General features: G+C 38.8%; 1 long non-coding RNA gene across 2 annotated transcripts; it reads right to left on the reverse strand.

Annotated features, from left to right (window-relative positions):
- Window positions 1–15,883: 15,883 nt before the first annotated feature.
- On the reverse strand, window positions 15,884–23,741 carry LOC114648723 (uncharacterized). 2 transcript variants are annotated; one of them, XR_007934417.1, is made up of 10 exons: window positions 23,426–23,741; window positions 22,546–22,739; window positions 21,266–21,843; window positions 19,901–20,020; window positions 18,659–19,785; window positions 17,909–17,959; window positions 17,629–17,826; window positions 16,777–17,543; window positions 16,312–16,400; window positions 15,884–16,231 (listed from the first exon to the last, which is right to left on the reverse strand). It is a non-coding gene; the product is annotated as an uncharacterized LOC114648723 (long non-coding RNA). The 2 variants fall into 2 exon arrangements; XR_007934418.1 differs by lacking the exons at window positions 15,884–16,231; window positions 16,312–16,400; window positions 16,777–17,543; ... (2 more) ...; window positions 18,659–19,785; window positions 19,901–20,020 and adding exons at window positions 20,131–20,280; window positions 20,437–20,716; window positions 20,796–20,954; window positions 21,049–21,165 and having other exon boundaries at window positions 23,426–23,739.
- Window positions 23,742–24,043: the final 302 nt, after the last annotated feature.

The raw sequence follows: 24,043 nt of genomic DNA on the forward strand, positions 1-24,043 counted from the left end.
CAAAATGATGTTAATTTGGTACATGCCCAAAACATGTGACGCAGTGAGGCAGGAGCTTGGTTACAGTGTTCGCAGGTTGGATCTTGCCCTGGAAACATTTTGGACAGTTTTAAGCGAGACACATGAGCTCCATATATAATTTTGAGTTGAATAATTCTATGCTTTGTGCATATGGAGCTCGAGTGAATTCTCTGCATTGCTATCTTCCACTCCTTTTCTGATATATTAATTAAGAGATATTTTTCCCATTGTCCTCTTGGATCTTTAAAAGGAAGGGACTCTAATAAAATTTTATATATTGCAGAAATGGTGTCTAAGTCCTCAAAGTTGAGCAATATTTTTTCCAGCATTTTTTCCAGGTGTTCTATTTGACAAAGTTTCTAATTTGACGATAGTGAAAGAAGGTTAAATTTGGAATGTAATTGTTCAAAGGGTGCAAAAATATTGGCTATATAAAGATCTCTGAGCAATTTAATCCCAAATCTTTTCCAGATATTAAAAACTGGATATGTTTGCGAGAGTTGAAAGAGGTGGTTCTCTTGCAGGGGTGCCACAGATTGAAGATTTTCCATCTTAAATTGCTTTCTAATTTGGTTCCATGTTCTGAGTGAGTGAAGCACAATTGGGTTATTAGTATATTTGCGATAACTTGCATTTATTGGAGCGCAGAGCAGGGAATATAAAGAAGTGCTGCAGGATTTTACTTCTATTGCAGACCAGGCCTGTGTATGTTCATTTATTTGTGTCAAAGTTTTTATGGCTTGTGTGTTTGCTGCCCAGTAATAAAACTGAAAATTAGGTAGAGCCATGCCACCTTCTGCCTGAGGTCTTTGTAGGGTCGCTCTTCGGATACGTGAATGTTTTGAGTTCCAAATAAATGAGGTTATGGTTGAATCTAATTGCTTAAAAATTATTTATTGATATATATTGGGATGTTTTGAAATAAAAAAAAGTTTAGGAAGGATAATTCATCTTAACGTTAATTCTTCCGGCTAGAGTGAGATGAAGGGTTGACCATCTATGCAAGTCTTGCTTAATTTTTTCCATACAGATGGCAAAATTTTGTTGATAAAGAGCTTTATGTTTACTTGTGATATTTACCCCTAGGTATTTAAACTGATCTGCTATGGTAAAAGGTAGGGTGTCCAATCTAATAATATGCTTGTGAATTCACTGGAAAGAGTATACTTTTATTCAAATTAATTCTGAGACCAGAAATCTTTTGAAAATCTGAAAGTGCTGTTAAAACTTCAGGCACAGTGTTTTCTGGGTCTGATATATATAAAACCATATCATCTGCATATAGAAAAATTTTCTGTTCCAGTCCTTCTCGGATAATCCCCTTTAACTGATAAGAATTTCAACAGTGGACCGCCAGTGGTTCAATGGCGATTGCAAACAGCAGTGGTGACAAAGGGAATCCTTGTCTGGTGCCACGTTCTAGTTTAAAGTAGTCTAAACAAATGTTCGTAATACAGACTGAGGCTTCTGGACTGGTATACAGTAGTTTGATCCATGCACAAATATTCGGGCCAAACCCAAATTTCTCCAATGCAGTGAAAAGGTAGTTCCATTCAATCATATCAAATGCTTTTTCTGTATCCAATGATAATAATATCTCTGGGGTATTTGACTTTGCTGGTGAATATATTACATTAAACAGGCATCAGAGATTGAAAGATAAGTGTCGGCCTTAAATAAATCCAGTTTGATCCTGTGATATTACCGAAGGCAGCACTTTCTCCATCCTTCTAGCTATGATTTTTGAGAGTATATTAACATCATTATTCAGAAGTGAAATTGGTCTGTATGATGCACATTGTAACAAGTCCTTCTTTTGTTTAGGAAAGACGGTGATTAATGCTTGACAAAAAGTTTGAGGTAGAATTTGATTGTGTCTAGCTTCTGTAAATGTTGCCAATAAGAGGGGAGCTAGCTGAGTGGAGAATTTCTTATAAAATTCCATAGGGTAGCCATCAGGGCCTGCTGATTTCCCGCCTTGAAGTGACTTTATATCATCTTGTAATTCTGATAGGGTCAGAGGTTTATCCAGTTCCTCAGCACTAAAAGTATCTATGCATTATATTTTTATGTTCAGTGATTTCATCTTCATTGGTGTTGGTGATTAATGGGATTGCATTGCGAACTTCTTGCTTGTGGATTTGTTGAGCTAAAAGCTTATTAGCTTTCTCTCCGTGTTCGTAGTAATGATGTCTTGATTTATAAATAAATTGTTCAATTTCTTTAGTTGTCAAGATGTTGAGTTCTGTATGCAGAGCCTGCCTTTTCCTATGAAGAGCCTCACTTGGACGCCTGGCTTATTCTTAATCTATTCTAGTAATTTCGCTTCTTAGCTCTGACACTTTCTTGGTTTCTAATTTACAGTGGACCCTTGACTTACGAACTCAATTCGTTCGCAAGGGCGGGTTGTAACTCAAGTTGGTTGTAAGTCAACACTATTTTTCCCATAAGAAATAATGGAAATACCCATAATGCGTTCCGAATCTCCCACAGCAACACTTACTTAACCTTTTCATAATAAAAAAGGGTTGTATAATGTACATCATTTTCCAAAACACCAATAATTTTTCTATGTACTAACCCAAAAAGTTATAAAAAGTGCCTAGCCTACCGGAAGCAAAAATTTCATACTGTACTCACCATTTAAGTTGACATCTATGGGCTGCAGGAAGGGAGGAGGAAGAGAATGAAATGGAAGGTGGTCATTGTTTGAAAGGAGCCTCCTTATACAAATTTTTCTTTGTAAAATTGTCGAGGTGGTAGATTTTGACATGCTGTACATATTAGTGAGATCGGTCACACGAACACCACTCTCATATTTCCGCACAATTTCCTTCTTTGTTTCGATTGTGCTCGCTTTCTTTACCTTCGTTACCTTCTCTTCCTTCCTTAGCAATTATTGAAGTAAATTATATAAATCACTGCACTGACCGAAATCCCGAAATCATGTCCACAAACACATGTATCTGGGCTCCGACTGACGCTTATGAACGCTCTCGGCTGTTTGTTTACAATCGTGCAAGCAGATACACGTGACCGCATTCAGGTCGTAACGCAAGATGTTGGTCGTAAATCAAAACAAAAATTTTGGTCGTAAATCAAGTTGTTCGCATGTCAACAGGTCGTATATCAAGGATCGACTGTATTACTGTGGGAATGATATGAAATAATCTGTCCTCTTAAGAAGGCCTGTAGAGTTTCCCAGAGTGTTCCTGCAGAGACCTCTGAGGGTGTGTTTGTCTCTAGGAAGAAACTAATTTGTTTGGATATAAATTCTGTACAGTTCTCGTCTGCTAATAGAAGTGGGTTAAGGCGCCATCTGCAAGGTGAGTGTGGGGCGCATAATGATTTTAGCTCCAAAACTAGAGGTGCATGATCGGAGATAACAATTGTGTCATATTTACAAGATTTAATCGTAGGCAAGAAATTATTATCTATAAAGAAATAATCGATTCTTGAGTAGCTATGATGCACTGGTGAGTAGAACGAATATGTTCTTGAGTTTGGGTTTAGAAACCTCCAGGGGTCTGATAAGTTGTGGTCGGTTACAAACTATGTAATTGTCTTTGCAGTGTTAGATGTCGTCCCCCTGTGGCAGGAGTCCTATCTAAGAGTGGATTTAAAACACAATTAAAGTCCCCAGCCATTATAATTTTATGAGTGTTCACATTGGGAATGGATGCAAATAGATTTTCCATGAATTCCTTAACATCGACATTGGGTGCATAAACATTTGTCAAAATCATTTTACAGTTAAATAAGTTGACCATGACCATCACATATCTCCCTTCAGGATCCGATACTACATCTCATGCTACAAATGGGACTGTTCTATGTATGAGAATTCCCACACCTCTAGTTTTCTTTGTAAAGCTAGAAAGGAACATTTGTCCAGTTCAGTCTTTTTGTAGCTGGAATTGATCCTTGCTTAGTAAGTGGGTCTCCTGTAAAAATACTACTTTAGCATTTAAGCCTGTTAGGTGAGAGCATACTTTCTTTCTCTTTAATTCGTGATTCATGCCTTTAACATTCCAGCTCACAAAATTAACTGTCCCATCATGGAGACATTGATTCTGAATTTTTAATGTCATTTTATAGTCTTAACTGGTAGTGAGGCAGTTTTAATCTTAATTTCCAATTTCCCCACGAGTTATTGCCATACAGCATATTGTTGCGTTGATAGTTATAATTATAAGGATTAAAAGGATAGATTAGATAAAGCCTACTCTCCTTCTCTCCCCCGCTTATCCCCCCACCCCCAAAGTTTAAATACAATCTGCCAAAATATAATCATTAACAGTCTTTAAGCTTAAAATATAATCTTCAGCAATTTTAAAATAATAAGATAACAAAATAATGAACCCTGGAAATGGTGTTAAAAAGTGGTCTAAGATAAGCATAGTGAATCCTAATGCAATAATAGAAATAATAATAAACCAAGGGTATGACAGTCTTCTTTAGGGTAGTAAAAAAAAAACAAAAAAAAAAACAAAAACAAACCCTACTTTAATTACTTCCACACACTCACGTCTATAACTGTAATTAAAACATAAACATATAGGATCCAAGTAAAGAAAAGGATGTATGATTATAATACCCATATCTTTACAAGTGGATCAGACAGCAGGTGATAGCTCCTTGCCATGCCATGACAGGGCACGGCTCATTATTGTCTTTCAAAAGAGTGCCGGGAACAGCTTCTTTAATTCCTTTTCAGCTTCCTCCTTGCTTGAAAATACATAATATTGGCCACGCACTTTCACTTTCAGTTTGGCGGGATACAAGAGGCTGTATTTGATATCGGCTTTCCGTAACAGCTGTTTAATGTTGAAGAAGGCTGCCTGTTTTGCAGCTGTTAAAAGTGAGAAGTCAGGGAAAATACGAATGAGATTATTTTCAAATATAATCTCTTGCTTGTGTCTGAGAACTGCCATCAAATCAAGCTTACATCATAGTCGCTCAAAGCGAACAATAAAAGACCTAGGTTTAAAGGTATTTGAACTGCGTATACGATAAGCTGCTGCTATTTTGGTATCTGGTTTAAAGTCATCTCCAATTATTTTAGAGAGTAATTCTACTGCAAATTTCACTGGGTTTGTACTTTCTCGTTTCTCAGGTAGACCTTCGATTCTAATATTATTCCTTCTGCACCCATCCTCCAGGGCTGCAAGTCTGTCTCCGAGTTTTTTGCTTTTTCATCTGCGTTAGATGCCAATTGTTCCGCTGTTTCAATTTGAGCCGTGAATGACTGCTTAACGTTATCCAGCTGATCGACAAGTTTTTTCAGTTTGGATCTATTTTCTTCAATGTGGTCCTCTATTTTCCCCACTATACCTTTAAAGGTAGAATCAAAACGATTAAATAGACGCATTTCCTGGTCTTTGTTATCCTTCTTAAGCCCCTTAAGCTCCTTCTTAAGCTCAGTTACGGCTGTGGAGGTGGCAGCCGCCAGTGTTGCAATCATCTCTTTCAGTTCGGACAGATCGCTTTGGCTTTCATGCTCATGAGAGCACGTAGTGCAGGGCCATTTCCACTTTTGATTGATCTTCTTCTGAAATCGGCGATCCATCGTGACCTGCATCACTTGCATCTTCGCTCCCATTTTTGCTTTCAACTGGAGACGGTGCAGTGGAGCGAGGTCCTAGGACCGCTAGAGAATTCTAGGGAAGGTAGTCATTATGCAGTTAAATGAGCACCTCAATAAACATGCTATTCTTGATAAATTTCAGTCAGGTTTTAGAACAAATCACAGCACAGAAACTGCACTCGTTAAAGTAGTAAATGATTTGCGGATAAATGCAGACAGAGGTCATTTATCTGTTCTCATCCTCTTAGATCTGAGTGCCGTATTTGACACCATTGATCATAATATTCTGAGAAATTGCCTTAGTCAATGGGTGGGCCTCTCTAGCAGCGTCTTAAATTGGTTTGAATCCTACTCGGCAGGGAGAAAATTCTTTGTTAGTTGTGGTAATTACAACTCAAAGACACATGATATCCTATATGGTGTTCCACAAGGCTCTATCCTGGGTCCGCTGCTCTTCTCAATCTGCATGCTTCCATTTGGTCAGATTATCTCAGGGCACAACGTGAGCTACCACAGCTATGCTGATGACACACAGCTGTATTTATCAATTGCACCTGATGACCCCGATTCTCTTGATTCACTAACACAATGTCTAACTTGTATTTCAGAATGGATGAATAGTAACTTTCTCAAATTAAATAAAGAGAAAGCTGAAATCTTAGTGATTGGCAATAATGGATACAATGAGGCTATCCATATCCAATGGATGCATTAGGATTAAAAGTCAAAACGGAGGTAAAAAGCTTAGGGGTAAATGTTGACTGTAATCTAAATTTTAAATCGCATATTAATCAGATCACTAGGATAGCATTTTTTCACTTAAGAAACATAGCAAAAGTTAGACCTCTTATATCATTGAAAGATGCTGAGAAATTAGTTCACGCGTTTGTTTTCAGTCGACTAGATTACTGTAATGCAATCCTCTCAGGATACCCAAAAAAGACATAAATCGTTTGCAACTAGTGCAGAATGCAGCTGCTAGAATCCTTACCAGGAAAAGAAAATCTGAACACATCTCTCCAGTTTTGATGTCACTATACTGGTTACCTGTGTCATTCAGGATTGACTTTAAAATTCTGCTTATGGTTTATAAAGCCTTAAATAATCTCACCCCATCTTATATATCGGAATGTCTGACGTCTTATATTCCAAATCGCAACCTCAGATCCTCAACTGAGTGTCTCCTTAGAATTCCAAGAGCAAAACTTAAAAGAAGTGGTGAGACGGCCTTCTGCTGTTATGCACCTAAAATCTGGAATAGCCTGCCAGGAGGAATTCGCCAGGCTAATACAGTGGAGCACTTTAAAAAACTGCTGAAAACACATTACTTTAACATGGCCTTCTCATAACTTCACTGTAATTTAAATCCTGATACTCTGTATATCCAATTCATTATAATAACTATTCATGGTGGCTGTAAAATCTGAACTAACCCCTACTCTCTCTTCTGTTTCCTTTTCCGGTGTCCTTTTGGTGGCGGCTTGCCCCACCACCATCTACTCAAAGCACTATGATGTTCCAACAATGATGGATGGATTAAAAGCCAGAAGTCTGTATGACCATCAGCATCAAGTGACTCTGTGAGAACCCTAACTACAAAGAGGACTATTTTATTTATGTTAGGTAGAATGCCCAGAGGGGACTGGGTGGTCTTGTGGCCTGGAACCCCTGCAGATTTTATTTTTTTCTCCAGCTTTCTGGAGTTTTTTTTTTTTTTTTTCTGTCCACCCTGGCCATCGGACCTTACTCCTTTTCTATGTTAACTGATGTTGTCTTATTTTAATTTATTTTGTCTTTTATTTTTATTTTCTTCATTATGTAAAGCACTTAGAGCTACTTTTTGTATGAAAATGTGCTATATAAATAAATGTTTGTGTTGTTGTTGTAGGAAGTCTGCGCATTCGTCTGCCAGTTCCAGGTCAGTCTCCGAGAGGCCGTACCTCGCACTTGGGCTTGATGTCTGTCTAGATTTTGATGTAGTTTTAAGTTTCTTTTCCGGTTCTTTCTGACCTCTCTTCTTGTTACTCATGTTTATATACTGTAGTGGAAGTTCCTCGGGTCGGTTAAATACAGGATATCTCTAAATAATAAGAAATACGTGAGAAAATAAAGCCGCTGCTAACGGAGCTCTGCTTCAGACGTCCATCTCCTGTAATGGACAAGACCAACTCGCCTACAGTCTTCCTTAACAGTGAATCACATACTTGAGGACATCAGTAGAAATTAAGGGGAAGTGCATTTAAAACTGAAACCGGAAGCACTTCTTTATGCAAAGAGTTGTGGTACTCTGGAACAATCTACAGAGACATGTACTTGAATCAGAAACCTTAAAAAATTTAAGAAGAAGCTGGATAAGATATTGCGGCTGCTTAATTATTAAGTAAACAAACAGACTTAATGGACTGAATGGCCTCCTCTCCTTTGTCAAATTTCTTATGTTCTTATATTCCTGAACCCACTTCAGCCACACAATTTGCTTAATTTTTAGGCATGACATTCTATTATTTTCAATTCCTGCAACAATATTCGGCTATCATGGCCCCAACTATGTGAGTATCTAAAAAATTATACATCATGGGCTTGGACTTCTGCATTCTATCTCCTGAAGCAACAACTCAAAACTGCACCAGTTCTCTCTCATTTTAACCCTGACGGTACTACCATAGCTACTTACGATGCCTCTGCCTTTGCCTTGGGAGCTGTTCTTTCACAGATGGAAGAGGGGGTAGAAAAGCCTGTTGAATTTGGTGAAAGGCACTGAGCTTAGCTAAATAAAATTACTCTGCCAGGGAACTTGAAACTTTGGCATGCATCTAGGATTGTGAGCCATGGCATATATATTTGTATGTTAGACTGTTCGTTCTGGAGAGAGACCATCAAGCCATCACTTCCTTGCTGTAAACATTTGTAATAGGACACAAGCCCCTTCAGTTGCATGGGGTGTCTTAATCGCCTACAACAATATAATGGGAAAATGTAGTAGATGACCTACTGTCACGTTTTACACTAATACTGGAGCCACTTCATACCCAAGCTGAAACGGAATATGACTTTATTTGACTGCTGTACGGGCCTCTCCAGGACATTACATCATTTACAGAGCTCCACTAGGCTTCAGAAGAGGATACCTTTTTTTTAACTTACTATGCTTTTACATAAAAGAGGGCTGCTCCAAACATGTATCGGATAAGCTGATTTCATTTGTATGTGTGAAAGAGGAGCTGTTATTATGGAATGACACCTGCATTGCTCAGGATTATTGTGCTGTGCTGGCACAAAGTTTGCAGTCTTGTATTTCACTGACGGCTCATGAGGGACTCCTAGGAATTGTGAAAATGAAACAGAGGTACTGGTTTTGGGTATGGTGGCCAGGTATTAACCACAATATCAAAGTTCTTGTTAAGGACTGCCATGCTTGACTGGCTAGTGGAAAGACAGGATCACCTACTTCTCCACTCCTTCAGCCCGTTTAGTGGCCAGCACATTTGAAAGTGCATGCAACTTTACATCTTTGGTGAACTTCATAGTGCTCCCCACACCATCTTTTTCTTGTGATCATATATGATCTGCACTCTAAGTGGCTTGAAGATGTTCTTGTGAGCACATTCACTTCATTGGCTGTAATTTTCATACTGGATGCTCTTATAGCTCATTTTGGACTTCCATCTTTAATTACAACTGACAATGGTCCCGGGTTAATCTCAGTAGAATTCATATCATACCTAAAAGACCAAGATATCGAACATTGTAAGACAACTTATTATAACCCACAGGCAAATGGAGATGTAGAAATATTTAATCAGTCACTTCAAAAATGGCAACCAAGTACATATTGTGCAGGGTTGCAATTTTTATACGGCTCTGAACCAAACCTGCTCCACAAGTGTTAAAAGTGGATAAGAGAATATATTTAAAGTTTTTTTAGTTTCCTTTAATTCTACAAATCTTTTTAAATATATTTTTTCCATGAAAACACATTACGATGAGTTGTATTTAGACATTTATATCAAATATTTATGTACATTTATATATGTAGTTAAAAATTAAACAACAAACCATGTTTCTTCTAATACATGTTTATTTTTTAAGTACTTTAAAATAAGAATTCTGCACTATTTGATTAAAATAAAAGTGCAATGTTGTCTACATAGGATTAAAGCACAAAGTCAAGAAATGTTTCTCTTTTGAAAGGTTTATTTTCATCACAGAGATATGAAGCAGAACAATCAAGAGTTATTTATTTTTTACACACTGAAATAAAATATATCTTTATGCAAAAATAAAGACAAAGGTCTATATACGGTTTCTTACTGTTGTGATTCTGGAGTTTTAACCTTAGCAGTTTGTTTCTCTAATTACACTGGTCTGTAATTACACTTTGTTTGTACACACAAACAAAAAATAAAAAAAAAAGAAAACGGTGTACTTTATAGATTTAGGTGTACTGAATCCATTTCTCAACTACTACAAATTATTTCTTTGACATTTTGGATTCAGTGAAAAATGCAGTTTTATTTGATGTAAATTTTAAGGCTGAACAGTGTCAGTCTTCCTCATTCTTAATGTTAGTTGAAATGGAAACAACCCAAAATAAAATGTTTTGCTCTCAATCAGTATTTTTTTTCTTTTTTCTTATTCCTTCACTATAGCTAGGAATTTATATTTAGAAGGTTGTACATAACAGAGAAGGTTGTTGTTTAAATGATTTTTACAGAAATATGCAAGGTTTTGATTCATGTATTATCTCCAACTGGTAACAGTTAAGCAAATGGTTAACCGGGAACATGGGAGCAGTGGTATAAGCAACAAAAGGAGGTTGATACAGTGATACAGCATGTCAGAGACACTCAAAACTTCAGGTTCGGAAAGTCACCAAATACTCGAAATAAAAAAGCAGTGTTCAGATTTCAAAGTCTCCATGAAAAGGCAAGTCATAGACCGCCATCTGTTTATTTAAGCTGACTCCCATGCCGAGGACACAACTCCAGGTGGTTATAGTGCTGTTGTGCCTAGCACGTGTTTGGGTGCTGATTTCACTCACACCTCTGACTTGGAACCACATTGCCTGTGTGCAAACAGACACTGTACTGGAGTCATAAAATGCAATAGTGGATGATGTAAGAGATGTGGCTAATGAACTAAGGAGTATAAGGTCTGTACTATGTGATACAGACCACAAAATACGTGAATTGGTTAAAAAATAATTGCCACGTTTGATTACCTGTTTTTACATTCTGCTAATTACATTCAAAAGAAGTTGTAACAGTGTACGATTTGGCTGATCATTTGGTGGGTCAGGGTCTGGTTCATCATACCGTATCTTTTCAGGTATGGGCATGCCACGATTGTGTGCCACATTATGCTGCATGCCACATACTTGCACATTTCAACACACTTTCTTTGGACTATAGAGCAGCACATTAATAGAGTGGAAATGCTTTCTATAGTGAAGCATCGGCACCAAGTGCCACAATGGACAGACTCTCCGCTCTTTACATGGCTCTTTGAGGTGACTCGCTATCCATAAAAGGACTGCTTGCCTTTTGCCACACAAAAGCACCCATGACTGTGAAGAGTTGCCATTCTTATAGGTTTTCCTGCTATATGTAATGCCAGCTCATTCTTTTGGTGATTCATCCCAAGCTGATGCAACTTGTCCAGCATCATAGCAATAGCAATGTGCGTGCAGTTGACGTCTTCGATTACAATTGGAAAACCAGCCATTGCTGCTAAATGCGTGTTGATGTTTCCCAGTTCACCCACAGTGTAAGGAAATCTTATACAGTATATCTTAGTAACAAGCAGATAATACCATTCTATACAGCTGAGATGTTCACAAGTTCACATTGTCAAGCTCGTGTGGCTAAAAAGCCAAGAATGGACAGAACTTGCAAAGGAGCAGGTAGAGCACAATTCCTCAAAGTCTGCCTTTGTAAAGCTGGCCCCAGTTCAGTACACAGCCCCAAGAGGGTAGCTCTTGAAAAACTAAATCAGTCATCGTCATCGATAAATATGCGCTCTCTTCTAATTCTTTCACTTGCAGTGTCTTTTATCAACGCTAAAGTAGCTATGGTAGTTGGATTAGCTTGGCCATACCATGCACCATTATATTGTTACAGAATGATTACAATCAAGTGCCTTAAATTTGTAAATAATATGCAGTTAATTTCGGTGTTGTGAAGTTTGCTCCCGACTCCAGCTCATTGATTGGAGGGAGGCGGCCCCTCTTATCCTCACCCGGATGAGCTCCAGCTGCTCTACCTGATGTCACGTCCTGGTGTTACGGAAGCGTCAGGAGAGCACCCGGAAGCACTCCGGGTGACCCTGGAAGGATCATCCTCCATGGGTGTGGTGGAAGTAAATAAGTCCTGGGCTCCATGAGGCTCAGGGCGCCCCCTGGCAGTGACCAGAGGCCCCAACGGTCTTGAGCCTCCCTGCTCCCCTTCCGTGGGCCTCTTCTACTCCAGGGTGGTTGCCCCCTTGTGGCCCGGAGGACAAATATGCCACAACCCAGTCCTTCCAGGCATCCCGGCCGGGTCTGACCCCCAGCCATGTACGACACTACCCCATTGCCAGCGAAGACTTGTCGGGCGGAGCGGCTCACCCTGTGAGGGTGGGTTCCCAACGAAGAGGGTCCTACGGCTCGTCCAGGGCCCGGTCCTGCAACATAGATAGAAAAGGGGGCAGAGACGCTGCCTGGACGCAATCCCCTGGCGTCCCTCTGAGCTGTGCACTGGCAGGGCTCCCCCCGTCGACTGGCACCCCGTGACTTGCCTTTTTTGCACCCCCTCCGCAGGTTACATGCTCCTTTTGTTGGGACCACTTGCACATCAGATGTCCCCGCTGGCTTTGGGACTTCCCTCTGCACGCGCAGAAGCCTGCCCGTCTCCGTACGTGAGCTCACGTCTCACTCTGTGAGCTTTATTCCTCGGGCCCTCCCCTTTCTTCTGGGGTGTCCTGACGGCTTGAGCCTCCCTACAGGAAAGGAAGAGACCCCTCGGCGTCTGCACCCGTGTGTATCGACACGCAACTGATGCTGGCGCCGGCGATGGTGCACTAGGACCCACGGCACTCATCAGCCAACGTCTAGGCACCACCCCTCCCAGGCAATCAGCCCTTCTCGTCGCCTCCACTGTCGAACCGGCGGCTACTCGTTCACCGGAACTGCACGATACCGTGAAACATTCGCTCGCCTTTCCTTTTCTATTTACGACGCAAGTCCCACTCACCTGCATCGCCACGAACCTCCGGCCAGAGAATCCGGCGCCTCATTCTTCTGCCCCCTGACGTGATGCAATCGCCGTCCTCTTCAGCTCGATATAATAGTCACGAAGGCCGTGCATCACCTGTAAAAGGGACTCGACGGACCTAAGGGAATCCTCCGGCTCACGCCAAGTCACGGGCACAAAGGGAACGTTAGCCAGCGAAGGACTTACCATTTCATCGGTCCTGATCGCCGGCTGCGCTCCCTGGAACTCTCTTCCGGGTTCTCTTAGGCCCTCCATTTGCTCGAGATGGACGTTCCTTCATCCCACCTCTATCCAATCATCGGCGGCTACGTAAGACACGCCGTCCAATCCCTTGCCTGTCACGGGGATGGACTTCCGGTCCAGCGCCATTTTCTCCCTTCTCCCGAGGGTTTGACAAGACCCGCTGTCGCTACCCGATCTGTGTGCCTACCCGATTTGTGTGCGCAGGCATATTGAAAGCCTAGCATGCCGTAAAGTGTTCACGCATGCGTTAAACAGATTGGGCAGCACCGGAAAGTGAGCGATGACGTATTCGTTCAATACGTATGCAATAACACACTCTGCATGCGCTTAATAATAAAAAATATATATACTAAACATTTTGCTTTACGGCTCTCAACTGCGCATGTCGATACACAACGGGCAGTACAGTATTTTCATTTAAATGCCGTAGTAGTTGACCATAATGATAATATTATTAAATATTCATTGTACGTTCTGTTTTCAGGGCTGAATTAAGCTTGTCGTACTCCTCATTATAAATGTTAATTGTTTATCACTGAGATCGCTTTGTTTAGTTTACATAGCACTTCTTTTTTCAGTTCCCATTGTACAAAGAAGTATTTAATCATTGTATATGTTATTATAGTCTACATATAAAAAATAAATGACAGTTTTAAAAATAGATGTATTCAAGTACTTTATTGTCATTGAGTAATGCAACGAAATTACTCGTATCAACTTCACGTTGCATTTAAATTCCAATGTCAAATAGTTCAGATATATAACAATACAATAAATAAATAATGAACTAAAAACTGAGTAATCATACAAAATATGTTGAAAATATTGGCAAGATGCCATACATAATATTAAAGTAACCAGGATGGATTATTATTGCATAAATGCACAGCAGTATAGATTACACATTACCTACACTACCTACATTAATTGTACATGATCAATGAAAACAATTTCAGATTGAGGAGATATACGAGTTCAATAAGTTTATAGCAGTTGGAAAAAAGTTTTTTTTTTTGTCTATTTGTAGCATACAGATTGATAATAATAATAATAATAATTATTTGCATTTATATATCTGAAATGCCTGCCAGATGGGAGAAGCTCAAACAAGTTCTGTCCAAGATGAGTGTTCTCCTTGATGATGTTTTTAGCCCTTCTTACACAGGGAATCTTGTATCGATGATCAAGTGATTGCAGTTCAGTTCCATTGAACGTCTTGTGATGTTTTTATGATCCATTACAGGGCTTTTTTGGCAGGTTTGGTGCAGCTGTTGTACCAGGCTGTCATGCAGTTAGTCAAAATAAGTGTGTATATATGTAAAAATTAACTGTTGATGCACTTTTCATCCCTGGAAAAACTCTTTAATAATAACTTTACATATTATTATTAATGAACTACACATGTCATAGGGCATCATGGTTTACAAAACTTTGTTGCGGTGATACTAGTGGATTGCTTAAACAGTCTTTTTCAAGAAAAAGAAATCTTCATTTCATGTCTAATCCACATAAAGCACAACCCCAGCACCATCTTCTGTGATACTATTGCTCGTCTTGAACTGAAATTTAAATGGCTTTTATTCACCCATATAGTGTCTTAAATGTGAGTTAATAACTGAATAATGAAAAAGGAAACACACTTTTCATGCAAATTTTATTGAATAAATGTTATGAGAACAACAAAGTGAACAATGTGAGAACAATGCACCTAAAAAAACCATTTGTCAAATGTACAAAAATAAAAAAAGTAAAAAATCACCACATAGCTTTAACATATTTTACCCAGAGCACAGAACATTTTAAATTACATTGTTTTGCTATTTTGATTATTAAAATTATTCCACAAATAACTTCTCTAACATATTTTAATACTAATAAAGCCCAAACTGCTAAACTGCTTAACAAATATATATAACTTTATGAAAATGAAAAAATATATATACAATTAAAAAGTACATGAGGAAAATTGAAAGGTCCTTCTCCTTAAATATATCTGATGGTCAGATGGCCCTGTTGAAGAACACAAAAAGGTCTAGTTGGTCAGGATGCTTGACAAAACAACGTCTCAGGGTCACAAGGTCACAGCCTCCCCAGGCCCCTGTGGACATTCTCAGCAAGCATACTGTTGTAGTGTTAATCTAATTGCAGCTCCATTTCAAGAGGGTCTTCAGAAATCTTCTCTCTTCAGCACCACAGTCAGTTGCACAAGACTTGACCAGGGTGCATGGCAAAGGGCATCACCGGACAAAAAAAAGAAAACAGCAAAAAAACAATGGTTATTACATTATTAGTGTATGAAGTTTCATTCATAAACCAGAAGTAAATCATAAACTTATAGAAGTGGGAATTAAGCAGAGGTTAAGTTTAAAAATGGAGTTTTAAAAGTATTTTGAAAGGTTTTTCATTTATAGTGGCTCGGGCATCTGATCAGGATGCCTCCTGGACGCCTCCCTGGTGAGGTGTTCTGGGCACGTCCAACTGGGAGGAGGCCCCGGGGAAAACCCAGGACACGCTGGAGGGACTGTCTCCCTGCTGGCCTGGGAACGCCTCGGGATTCTCCCGGAAGAGCTAGAAGAAGTGGCCGGGGAGAGGGAAGTCTGGGCATCTCTGCTCAAGCTGCTGCCCCTGTGACCCGACTTCGGATAAGCGGAAGAGGGTGGATGAATGGATGGATTTTCATTTATAGCTGGCATTCTATATTTTTGGTATACATGTGCAAGCTGCTTCACCAGTTCTTTTATAAGGAAATTAGTGGTTGTGGATTAAAGATTACACTGACTGTTGGGGGAGAGACAGTACCAAATACAGGAAGGGACTAAATTGTTCAGAGCTTTTTATGTAATGAATAGTATAGTACTTTAAAATCAATTGTGAAGGAGACAGCCATCTAGTTTATTAAAGCTAAGGTCAAGTAAATGAGCTTGGAATATGGAGAAAAACAAAATGTAAACAAAACAAGATACATTACCCCAGAATACTTGGCAATGACGCAGTAGATTCAGACCCAAGACTCAAATGAAGGATTCTGTAAGCACTGGGCAGTAGCATCATCTTCTATTCCAAAAGATATCACAGCATTCTCTCCTTCTTTAATTGCTGCCCTATCTTTCGGTTAAATTCTTCCACTTCACTAGGGCAAGTAAAATATAAAAATAATAAACAAGAAATGTTTAAACACTTACTTCATACATTCATAGACTTGACTTTTACCTGATACTGTATTCTGGGCCACCAAGAAATAAGACTTCTGCCTCCTGTCCTGATACACCCTGTAGAGTAGCCAGGGCATGGATGATGGACTATCCAAAAGTAAGAAAGAACAGAATACAAAAGTTGCTTGCATGTAACTGAAATGTGACCACATCACATTATAAGTGAAGGCATACACCAATTACCCAGTAACAAAGCATAATACCCCTAAGAATATGTGCTTTATTTTGCAAATGAAACAGCCTGGTTTTGTTTCTATTGAAACTCATACAATGAGAAAAACAACAGTTACTGTGATTGCGAGGATTCACACACAGACTAAGATATTGTGGTCTAATGTTGGGGAGAAAAAAAAATTGCATAGTTGCATAAGAAAAAACACATTGCTATATTGAAGTGGGCAGAAGACTACAGATCATCTGGTGCACTAATTATTTACATAACAGGCCACCCCAGCAGTCTTACCTCAGGGAATAAGACATCCAGAATGAACTGCACACAATCTCTAATAGGGAATGCTGTTTGTACAGTTCTCAGAAATCTCTCAATATATGAGAAAAGGGCATCCTGTTGTTCGTCAGACTCCAGGTACACAGGCACTCGGAAAGATGACGACTTTTCCTGGAATCTATCCAGCCACTTGGAAAGCTCATTACCATGGAGTATCCTTTGTGTTCAAGAAACAAACAAAAAAAGGCCAATGTTGCTTGTAAATGCATTAAGTGATAGGTTATTATTAAAGAGCACCCTTTCTCCCCTTATATTTAAGTTAACTTTATCTACCCTTAAATGGTCTCACACCAATCACTTAAGTAAAAAGTGAATGAAATATTACAAGACCAGGTACCAAGTTCTGTCCCTGTACTACATGAGTAGCACACCACACCTTTACTGATGGCTTTGGGCAATGGCAGTCCAGCGTGAGGTGTCCACTTCCAACACAATCCTTAAATTATAGTTTGGCATATTTATTGACATGTAGTAACTCTATAAAATCTGAACCATGGACTTTGCTAATAATTCAATAACATACCGACAAATGCTGCTGGGAGCCTTGTGCTTCTACAATGAAGTCTACCAGCTTCTTCTCATCTGCCACCCGGTCACTCACAGCTTGCATGTGAGATGGGACAGTTGAAGAGATTCGCCCAGACACTCTAAAAAGAGGCTGAAGAGTGCCTTGCAACAACTCAACAGCCTCATCGCTCCAGTAAGCAAACCGTTGGCCATGTCTTGTAAACAATGAAGATGTTATTTTTTTGTGTGTTTAATTGCGATAATGCAATGAGACACTAAAACATTGCAGAAATGTCATACCCCTCTATCTGAAACCTCTCCATCAGTAGGATGCACCACTAATGGCGGATCAATGGTATGTCACTTTGAAAAAGGAAAAGAAAATAAATAGTGCAATAATTAGACAAATGGGACAAATACCTGAGCTTTTCTTTATAATAAGAAATAATTTACCTTAGTGAACGTAAATCTAGTACGTGTGCAGAGGCAAAGGGCATACTGTAAAATACAAACAGTCTAAATCATTTTCTCAGACTTTGAAAGAGATTTTGAAAGATGAAAATGTTTGCGAAAAGCAGACACTAACCATGAGGATGCCACAATAGTTTCCAGAGGTCTGCTGAGGAAAGTCCTGGAAAATACACATTATTGAATATCTATAGAGGTCATAAGTGAATGTTGTGAAGAATGCCAATCAATGTGACAGATGATGTACAACGTTAAGCAGTCAACAGACAACACTCTAAAACAGGGGTACTCAATCATGGTCCTGGAGGTCCGCAGTGGCTGCAGGTTTTTGCTCCAACCCAGTTGCTTAATAAGAAGCACTTACTGCTCAAGTAACACTTCTGCTTCAGTTTAGTTGTCTCGCTCGTTAAGATTTTGAACCCTTATTGCTTATTTTAGTCTTAAACAGCTGTAGTCTTGGTTTTTATTTGCTCCTTATTAGCAGTAACATGCAAATGACAAAAGAGACCAGCATTTCTCCATTTAGCTTGTTACCATTTACACCTCTGTATTTATCGTACACTAATTGGTTTAATTAAATATTTGGAAGGAAAGTGAAGAGAAAAAAGTGAAGGACTAAGAATCACTTGTCCATTTTAGCGTTCAGATCATTCGGATGATATCCTTAGAAAGAGGAAGAAAATCCAGGATATGAGAATGACCTGACATAGTAGAGTTAAAGCACTAACGAGCCATGAAATTAAATTATTGGCAAGAATTGCTTTCTAGTTAAGCAACCGGGTTAGAACAAAAACCTGCAGCCACTGCGGACCTCCAGGACCGTGATTGAGTACCCCTGCTCTAAAAGAATAAAAGCATTTACTTCTAAATGTCTGCCCAGCTTCTCACTCCAAGGTCCTGGGTCAATACGGGTTGCAATTTGTCTGAAAAATTAAATGAAAACACAATATTATAATCCTGCTGTTGATTAAACAACTGTCTCTAGGTCAAACCTTAAAAGAAACTTGTACCCAAAGAATGTGGCCAAAACTGGACACCTCTGGCCAAAGAACAAGGCCGCAACTGTAACCTGTAACCATAGAACAAGGGTGCAACCCAAACCTGTAACCACAGATCAAATCTGAAATATAACCTGCAGCCTTAGAATAAGACAGCAAGTAAAACCGCTGACCAAAGAACAAGGCCAAAATGGGAACCTGTAACTATAATAAGAGGTCAGAACTGGAACCTCAGACCATAAAACAAGGCCACAACCTTAACCTGTAACCACAGAACAAAATCACAACCAAAACCTGTAGTCATAGAACAAGACTACAACTAGAACATCTGGCCATAGAACAAGGCCATGACTGGAACTTGTACCCATTGAACAAGGGCCATCATTAAACAAGAATGGCAATTATTTCCAAACCTAAATATGGTTCTGTAGGTCTCATCTCCAAAACCATCAGGGCGAAGAGAATCTAAAAATAATATCTCCCTTTCAGCTACCAGTAAAACCTGAAATGTTTCCATATGAATACATGGTTAACAGTGCTATGATTTGTCAAAATAATATAATAAAAATTATTGTAGTTGCATGTAAGAAATTGAAACTCAACACATAGCAAATAGTGATCCACTTGATCTTGTTGCCTGCTCCAAGCAGGAAACAATATGGCATCTTTTGAACCCAGGTTGTCCTGTAATTATTGAGATATAAATATTAACACACAATTATGAATATAAATGAACAAATAAATACTGAACTCGAAACTTACTGGCAAACCAACAAGTGGGTCCACATTCTTGGTTTTCCATGTGGGCACCACATATATATCCACAATGTGAATATCTTTCCCCTGTTAAAAACAGAATTAAAGAATTATAAAGAAATAAACCAATATAGAAACAATATTTTATCCAACAAAGGTCAGTGAATGAGACACAAAAATAAATTACATGTGTTTGGGCTGCTTCTTGTACTATCTTGAAGCAGGCATTTCCAATCTAGAACAAATTAACGGATTAAATAAATCAATTATGCAAGTAAGTAATATTTAATTCAAGTTTTCTTAGAGGGTTCTATTAATGAGTAAAAATACCAAAAAGTGAATACACTTACATTGGAATCTATGCACCAGTTTAACCCAAGACTCCAGAAGTCCTCACGTGTAAGGCAGATATTTCCATCCTTGACAATCAGTTCTGCTGAGGGACGATGTGAGTCCAGGACATACTTCAGCTAAACACAGAAGTAATTATTGTAGAAGTTAATAAAAGATGTTCATAAAAACACTCTGCAAGCTGGCTGTAAAACCACAATTACATTTCCGTTAACCAAGCAATAATGCAAAGGTGACAGGTCACTTTCCAATTCATCCTGAAAAGGTTTCAAATCCTTCTCCCACTTATCTCCTAAGCAAGCATAGGGATGATCATTCGCTTGAGAAGATATCCAATATCGATGGTCCTGAAGACAGTAATCCTTAGTTGGCCCACGATCTGATATAATAGATTAAAAAACAAACTTAAAATTTCATTCTGTTTGTTACAAATAGCAGGAATTTAAAATTTCTGTTCTTTTGGACCAGTTTCTACAGCAACATTCATTGAAGTTAAAACATTTATCCAGATCAGAAACTCAGGTAACACCCTTACTTTCCAAACTGTAGTACGGCCTCAGACGTGAGACATTGAGCTAATGGTGCTTTCCGTCGTCTTTCATGACTGTAGCGACACCTTTTGAAGAGATGCTGGATACAGTAAAAGGCCCTTGATGACGGCTGGCAAGGCTCGGTTTCAGACACTGCTTTTTTGGGTTTTCAGAAACATGGACAGGATCCCCAACATTGATTGTACACATTTTCACCAACTTCCTTTTACAGTTTCCATAAGACCTCTGTTGTCTTGTCTGCGCCTTCTCAATATTCTTGATAATCTGCAAAAGCAAGCATTAAACTTTAAATTCTGTAATATTTCATAGGCTATATTGATTAAGTCTTTTTTAGGGCACGGACCTTTTCATTCAAAGCTTTCATTTCTTTAACTCTGGTGTCAATGTCTTCTTCTGGATCTCCAATGTCAATAGTTTCTCCCATTGGACAGGCGTTTGAAACTTCTGGTAAGCGTGGATGTCGGTGAAAAAGCAAGAAATATGGAGTGTACCTTGTTGAAGACTGGTTATAAAAAGTTCACCATTAGCACACTGCATTAGGACAAATGAAAGGTCAAACGCATTAGAAGATTGTCAACCGGGACATGTGTACCCACCTGCCTAGCCGTATTGATGCCATATACAACTGTAGGAAGATGGAGGTCCCAATCATTGTGGCTCTCATTAACATATTTTCTCAGTGCACGTTTGATATTTTGATTTGTTCTTTCATCCTGTTTATTTCAAAATTATTTACAAACATTTAACAAATAATCTTTTTTCAGTTACCAACAACATCCAACATGAATTGAAAAATTAAACACACACAATTACCTGCCCATTTGTCTGAGGATGGTAAGCACTGGAGACAGCATGCTTTATTTTTAGGACTCCAAAGATATTCTCATTTAACTGTGGACGAAGAATCAACAGAATTGCTTCAGTAGTTCACACAAGGGATAAAAAATGGGTTTATAAATAATGGACTTTTTCAAGAAATGTTTCAATTTAAAAATAAAAAGCATTTTTTTCAACAGTACCTTGTTGACAAACTCTTTTCCTTGGTCAGTAATGATCTTCCTAACCAGGCCAAATGTGTACAGCTTCCATATAATGGCTGCAGACACTTCACTCACTGATTTAGTTTGTAGAGGCTCAGCAACGATCCACTTTGTGTAGAGGTCAGTCATGGTCAACACATACTTGTTTCTTCTGGCAGTTTCACACATTGGGCCAAAGAGATCCAGACCTACCACCTCCCAAGCTTCTTTCACCTGATAAAATGTTTGCCATTAAATCATTACCCTCATTTGATTTTATTTCACAAACCGGAAGCCAGCCATTACTTTGATAGAAAGCAAGACTGGTGCCTTGATGGGATCATTCAGCTGACAGCGGTGACAACATCTCACCTAAAACAAGAGATACAAACTGAATGAAATTTTGCATCATATGCTTACTTTGTAGATAAGAAATAATTTAACACTTGTAAAGCTACAATAGATTTGGAAATAACTTTAGTAACTCACAAAGAAATTAGGGACAGCAGCAAGGATAACAAGAAGAAAAGAATACTACAAAAAAACAAGCATATTACGAAGGAAAATCATCCTAAACAACTAGTTACCAGAGGATGATAAAACAGGGCTATTGACAACTAAATCTTGCTATGGTGCAAAACCAACTTTGTGAGGGTGACATCATAATTATTACTCGATTGGTCTCTTGGCAAGGAAGGAACAGAGGACCACCTAGTCTACTCTTTGGATTACTAGAAAAAATTTAACACACACAGTTACCTGCCCACGTGATCCTTCTTGACACACTAAGGGTTTATGGAAGAACTGTAAAATTGGGCATCTATTTTGAAAAGACAGAACAAACTGCACCAGTCCTCAAAAGAAAAATTGAAGCACAGAATCAGATACTTTAAGGAAATTGTATGAATGGCCTGGTAATTACATCTCAGCTCTAGGGGTCTTGCAAAAACATATGACCAACATTTTAATATGAGCCAATTACTGTTTCTTAGCACAAGTCATGATAATCTACAACTTGAGGCAGAATCGTTCAATGTATCTCAAGATTCACACTGGAGTATTTGTAAAACTTACCCAATTAGCTACATCGTGTGTAAGAGTTGGTCAGAAATAGCCAGCAATAGCTCTGTTTCTGGTTCCTCTCACACCGTTATGGTTGCCGGTTCCAGGATTATCATGACACTCCATTAGGACAGCTCTCTTTTGTTCTTCACTCATAACGAGACGAAAGTATTGTTGGTTTGGCCCAGTGTAAAAAAGTTGGTGGTCTGTCAGAGAACAAAATGATATATTCAGTCATTACTCTTAACACTGATGAATACTGTGACATAAATTTAGGTCACTAGACTTAGAAGGATAAATCTAATCTATGAATTAATTTTCCTGCTATGTTTACCTTTATTAACACTCTGTGGAGGGTTGCAGCAGGGAGAGGGGTTTAATGAATAAAACCACAACTATAGGTCACAAAGAATTACTTAGCTACACAAAATACTGCATAAACACTGCACTAAAAAGTAAATATAAGGCTTCTTAGCAACAATTAATTCTTTAGAAAACTTTTAACATTCGTTAGTGGATACCAATTTACTTCTCTGTTTAAAAGAACTGTAAAATTTAGACACCTGATCTGAGATACATCTAGGCAGTTCAGATTTTAATATTCCCAAAAAGAGAAAACCTACTAATCCATTAATCAAGTATAAATCAGTAAATAACAGGAAAGTCCACCTGAGCAGTTTTTTTTAATAATACAATTTATTAAAAGTTTTGCATATTTCAAAATATTCATGCGCGTTCATTGAAATCACCAGCCTATTTAAAATGGTAAATTTTGTAATATTCCAATTATTAAACAAAACGTCAGATAATTCTAAATATATCTAGATTATATTACAGTATATACTGTATTCTCAAAAACTGAAAAGCATTCAATAAACATTACATACAGTACCTTTAATCATAAAATTCACGGACACACGTCGTATTTCACTTCGCTCTCTGACCGTTAAATTGTTGCTAAATTCTTCCCGTAAAAGATATTCTTTCAAGTCGTTGTAAAATTGAAAAGTCTTCATTTTTTCAAGAAGTGAAAAATATTCTTCTTCCCGGAGAAAAATTCAATATGCTCCTATTCTTTATGGCGTTCTTCTTTCTCCTTCTCACTCGAATGGCGGAAGTTCTATTTGTTAATGCAGACCGAGAAATTAAAATCCCGTGGTAACTTTTTTTCTCGTGTGTCGTAAAACATTCAACATGCGCAGAACAAATCGGGCAGCATTGTGAAATGAATTTTAATTAAGCAGAGAGCGTATACGCGAGACAAATCGGATGGGGACTCGTGTCGCAAAGCAAAAAAAACGCAGATCGGACAGGGTCGTAATAGTAAAACTCTGCGCATGCGTGCGCAAATTGGGTAGGTACCGCAGATCAGGTAGCGACACCCGCTACCACTCCTCTGTCGCGGCCTCTTGAGACGCTGCGGATCCTCCTTTCCCTCCAGCGTCGCTGTCCCAGTCTCGCTGTGCAGATCGACACAGCCTGGCCAGCGACACAGACCCAGGCAGCCCCC

The sequence above is a fragment of the Erpetoichthys calabaricus genome, chromosome 3, assembly GCF_900747795.2.
Source record: "Erpetoichthys calabaricus chromosome 3, fErpCal1.3, whole genome shotgun sequence".
Taxonomy (NCBI): Eukaryota; Metazoa; Chordata; class Cladistia; order Polypteriformes; family Polypteridae; genus Erpetoichthys; species Erpetoichthys calabaricus.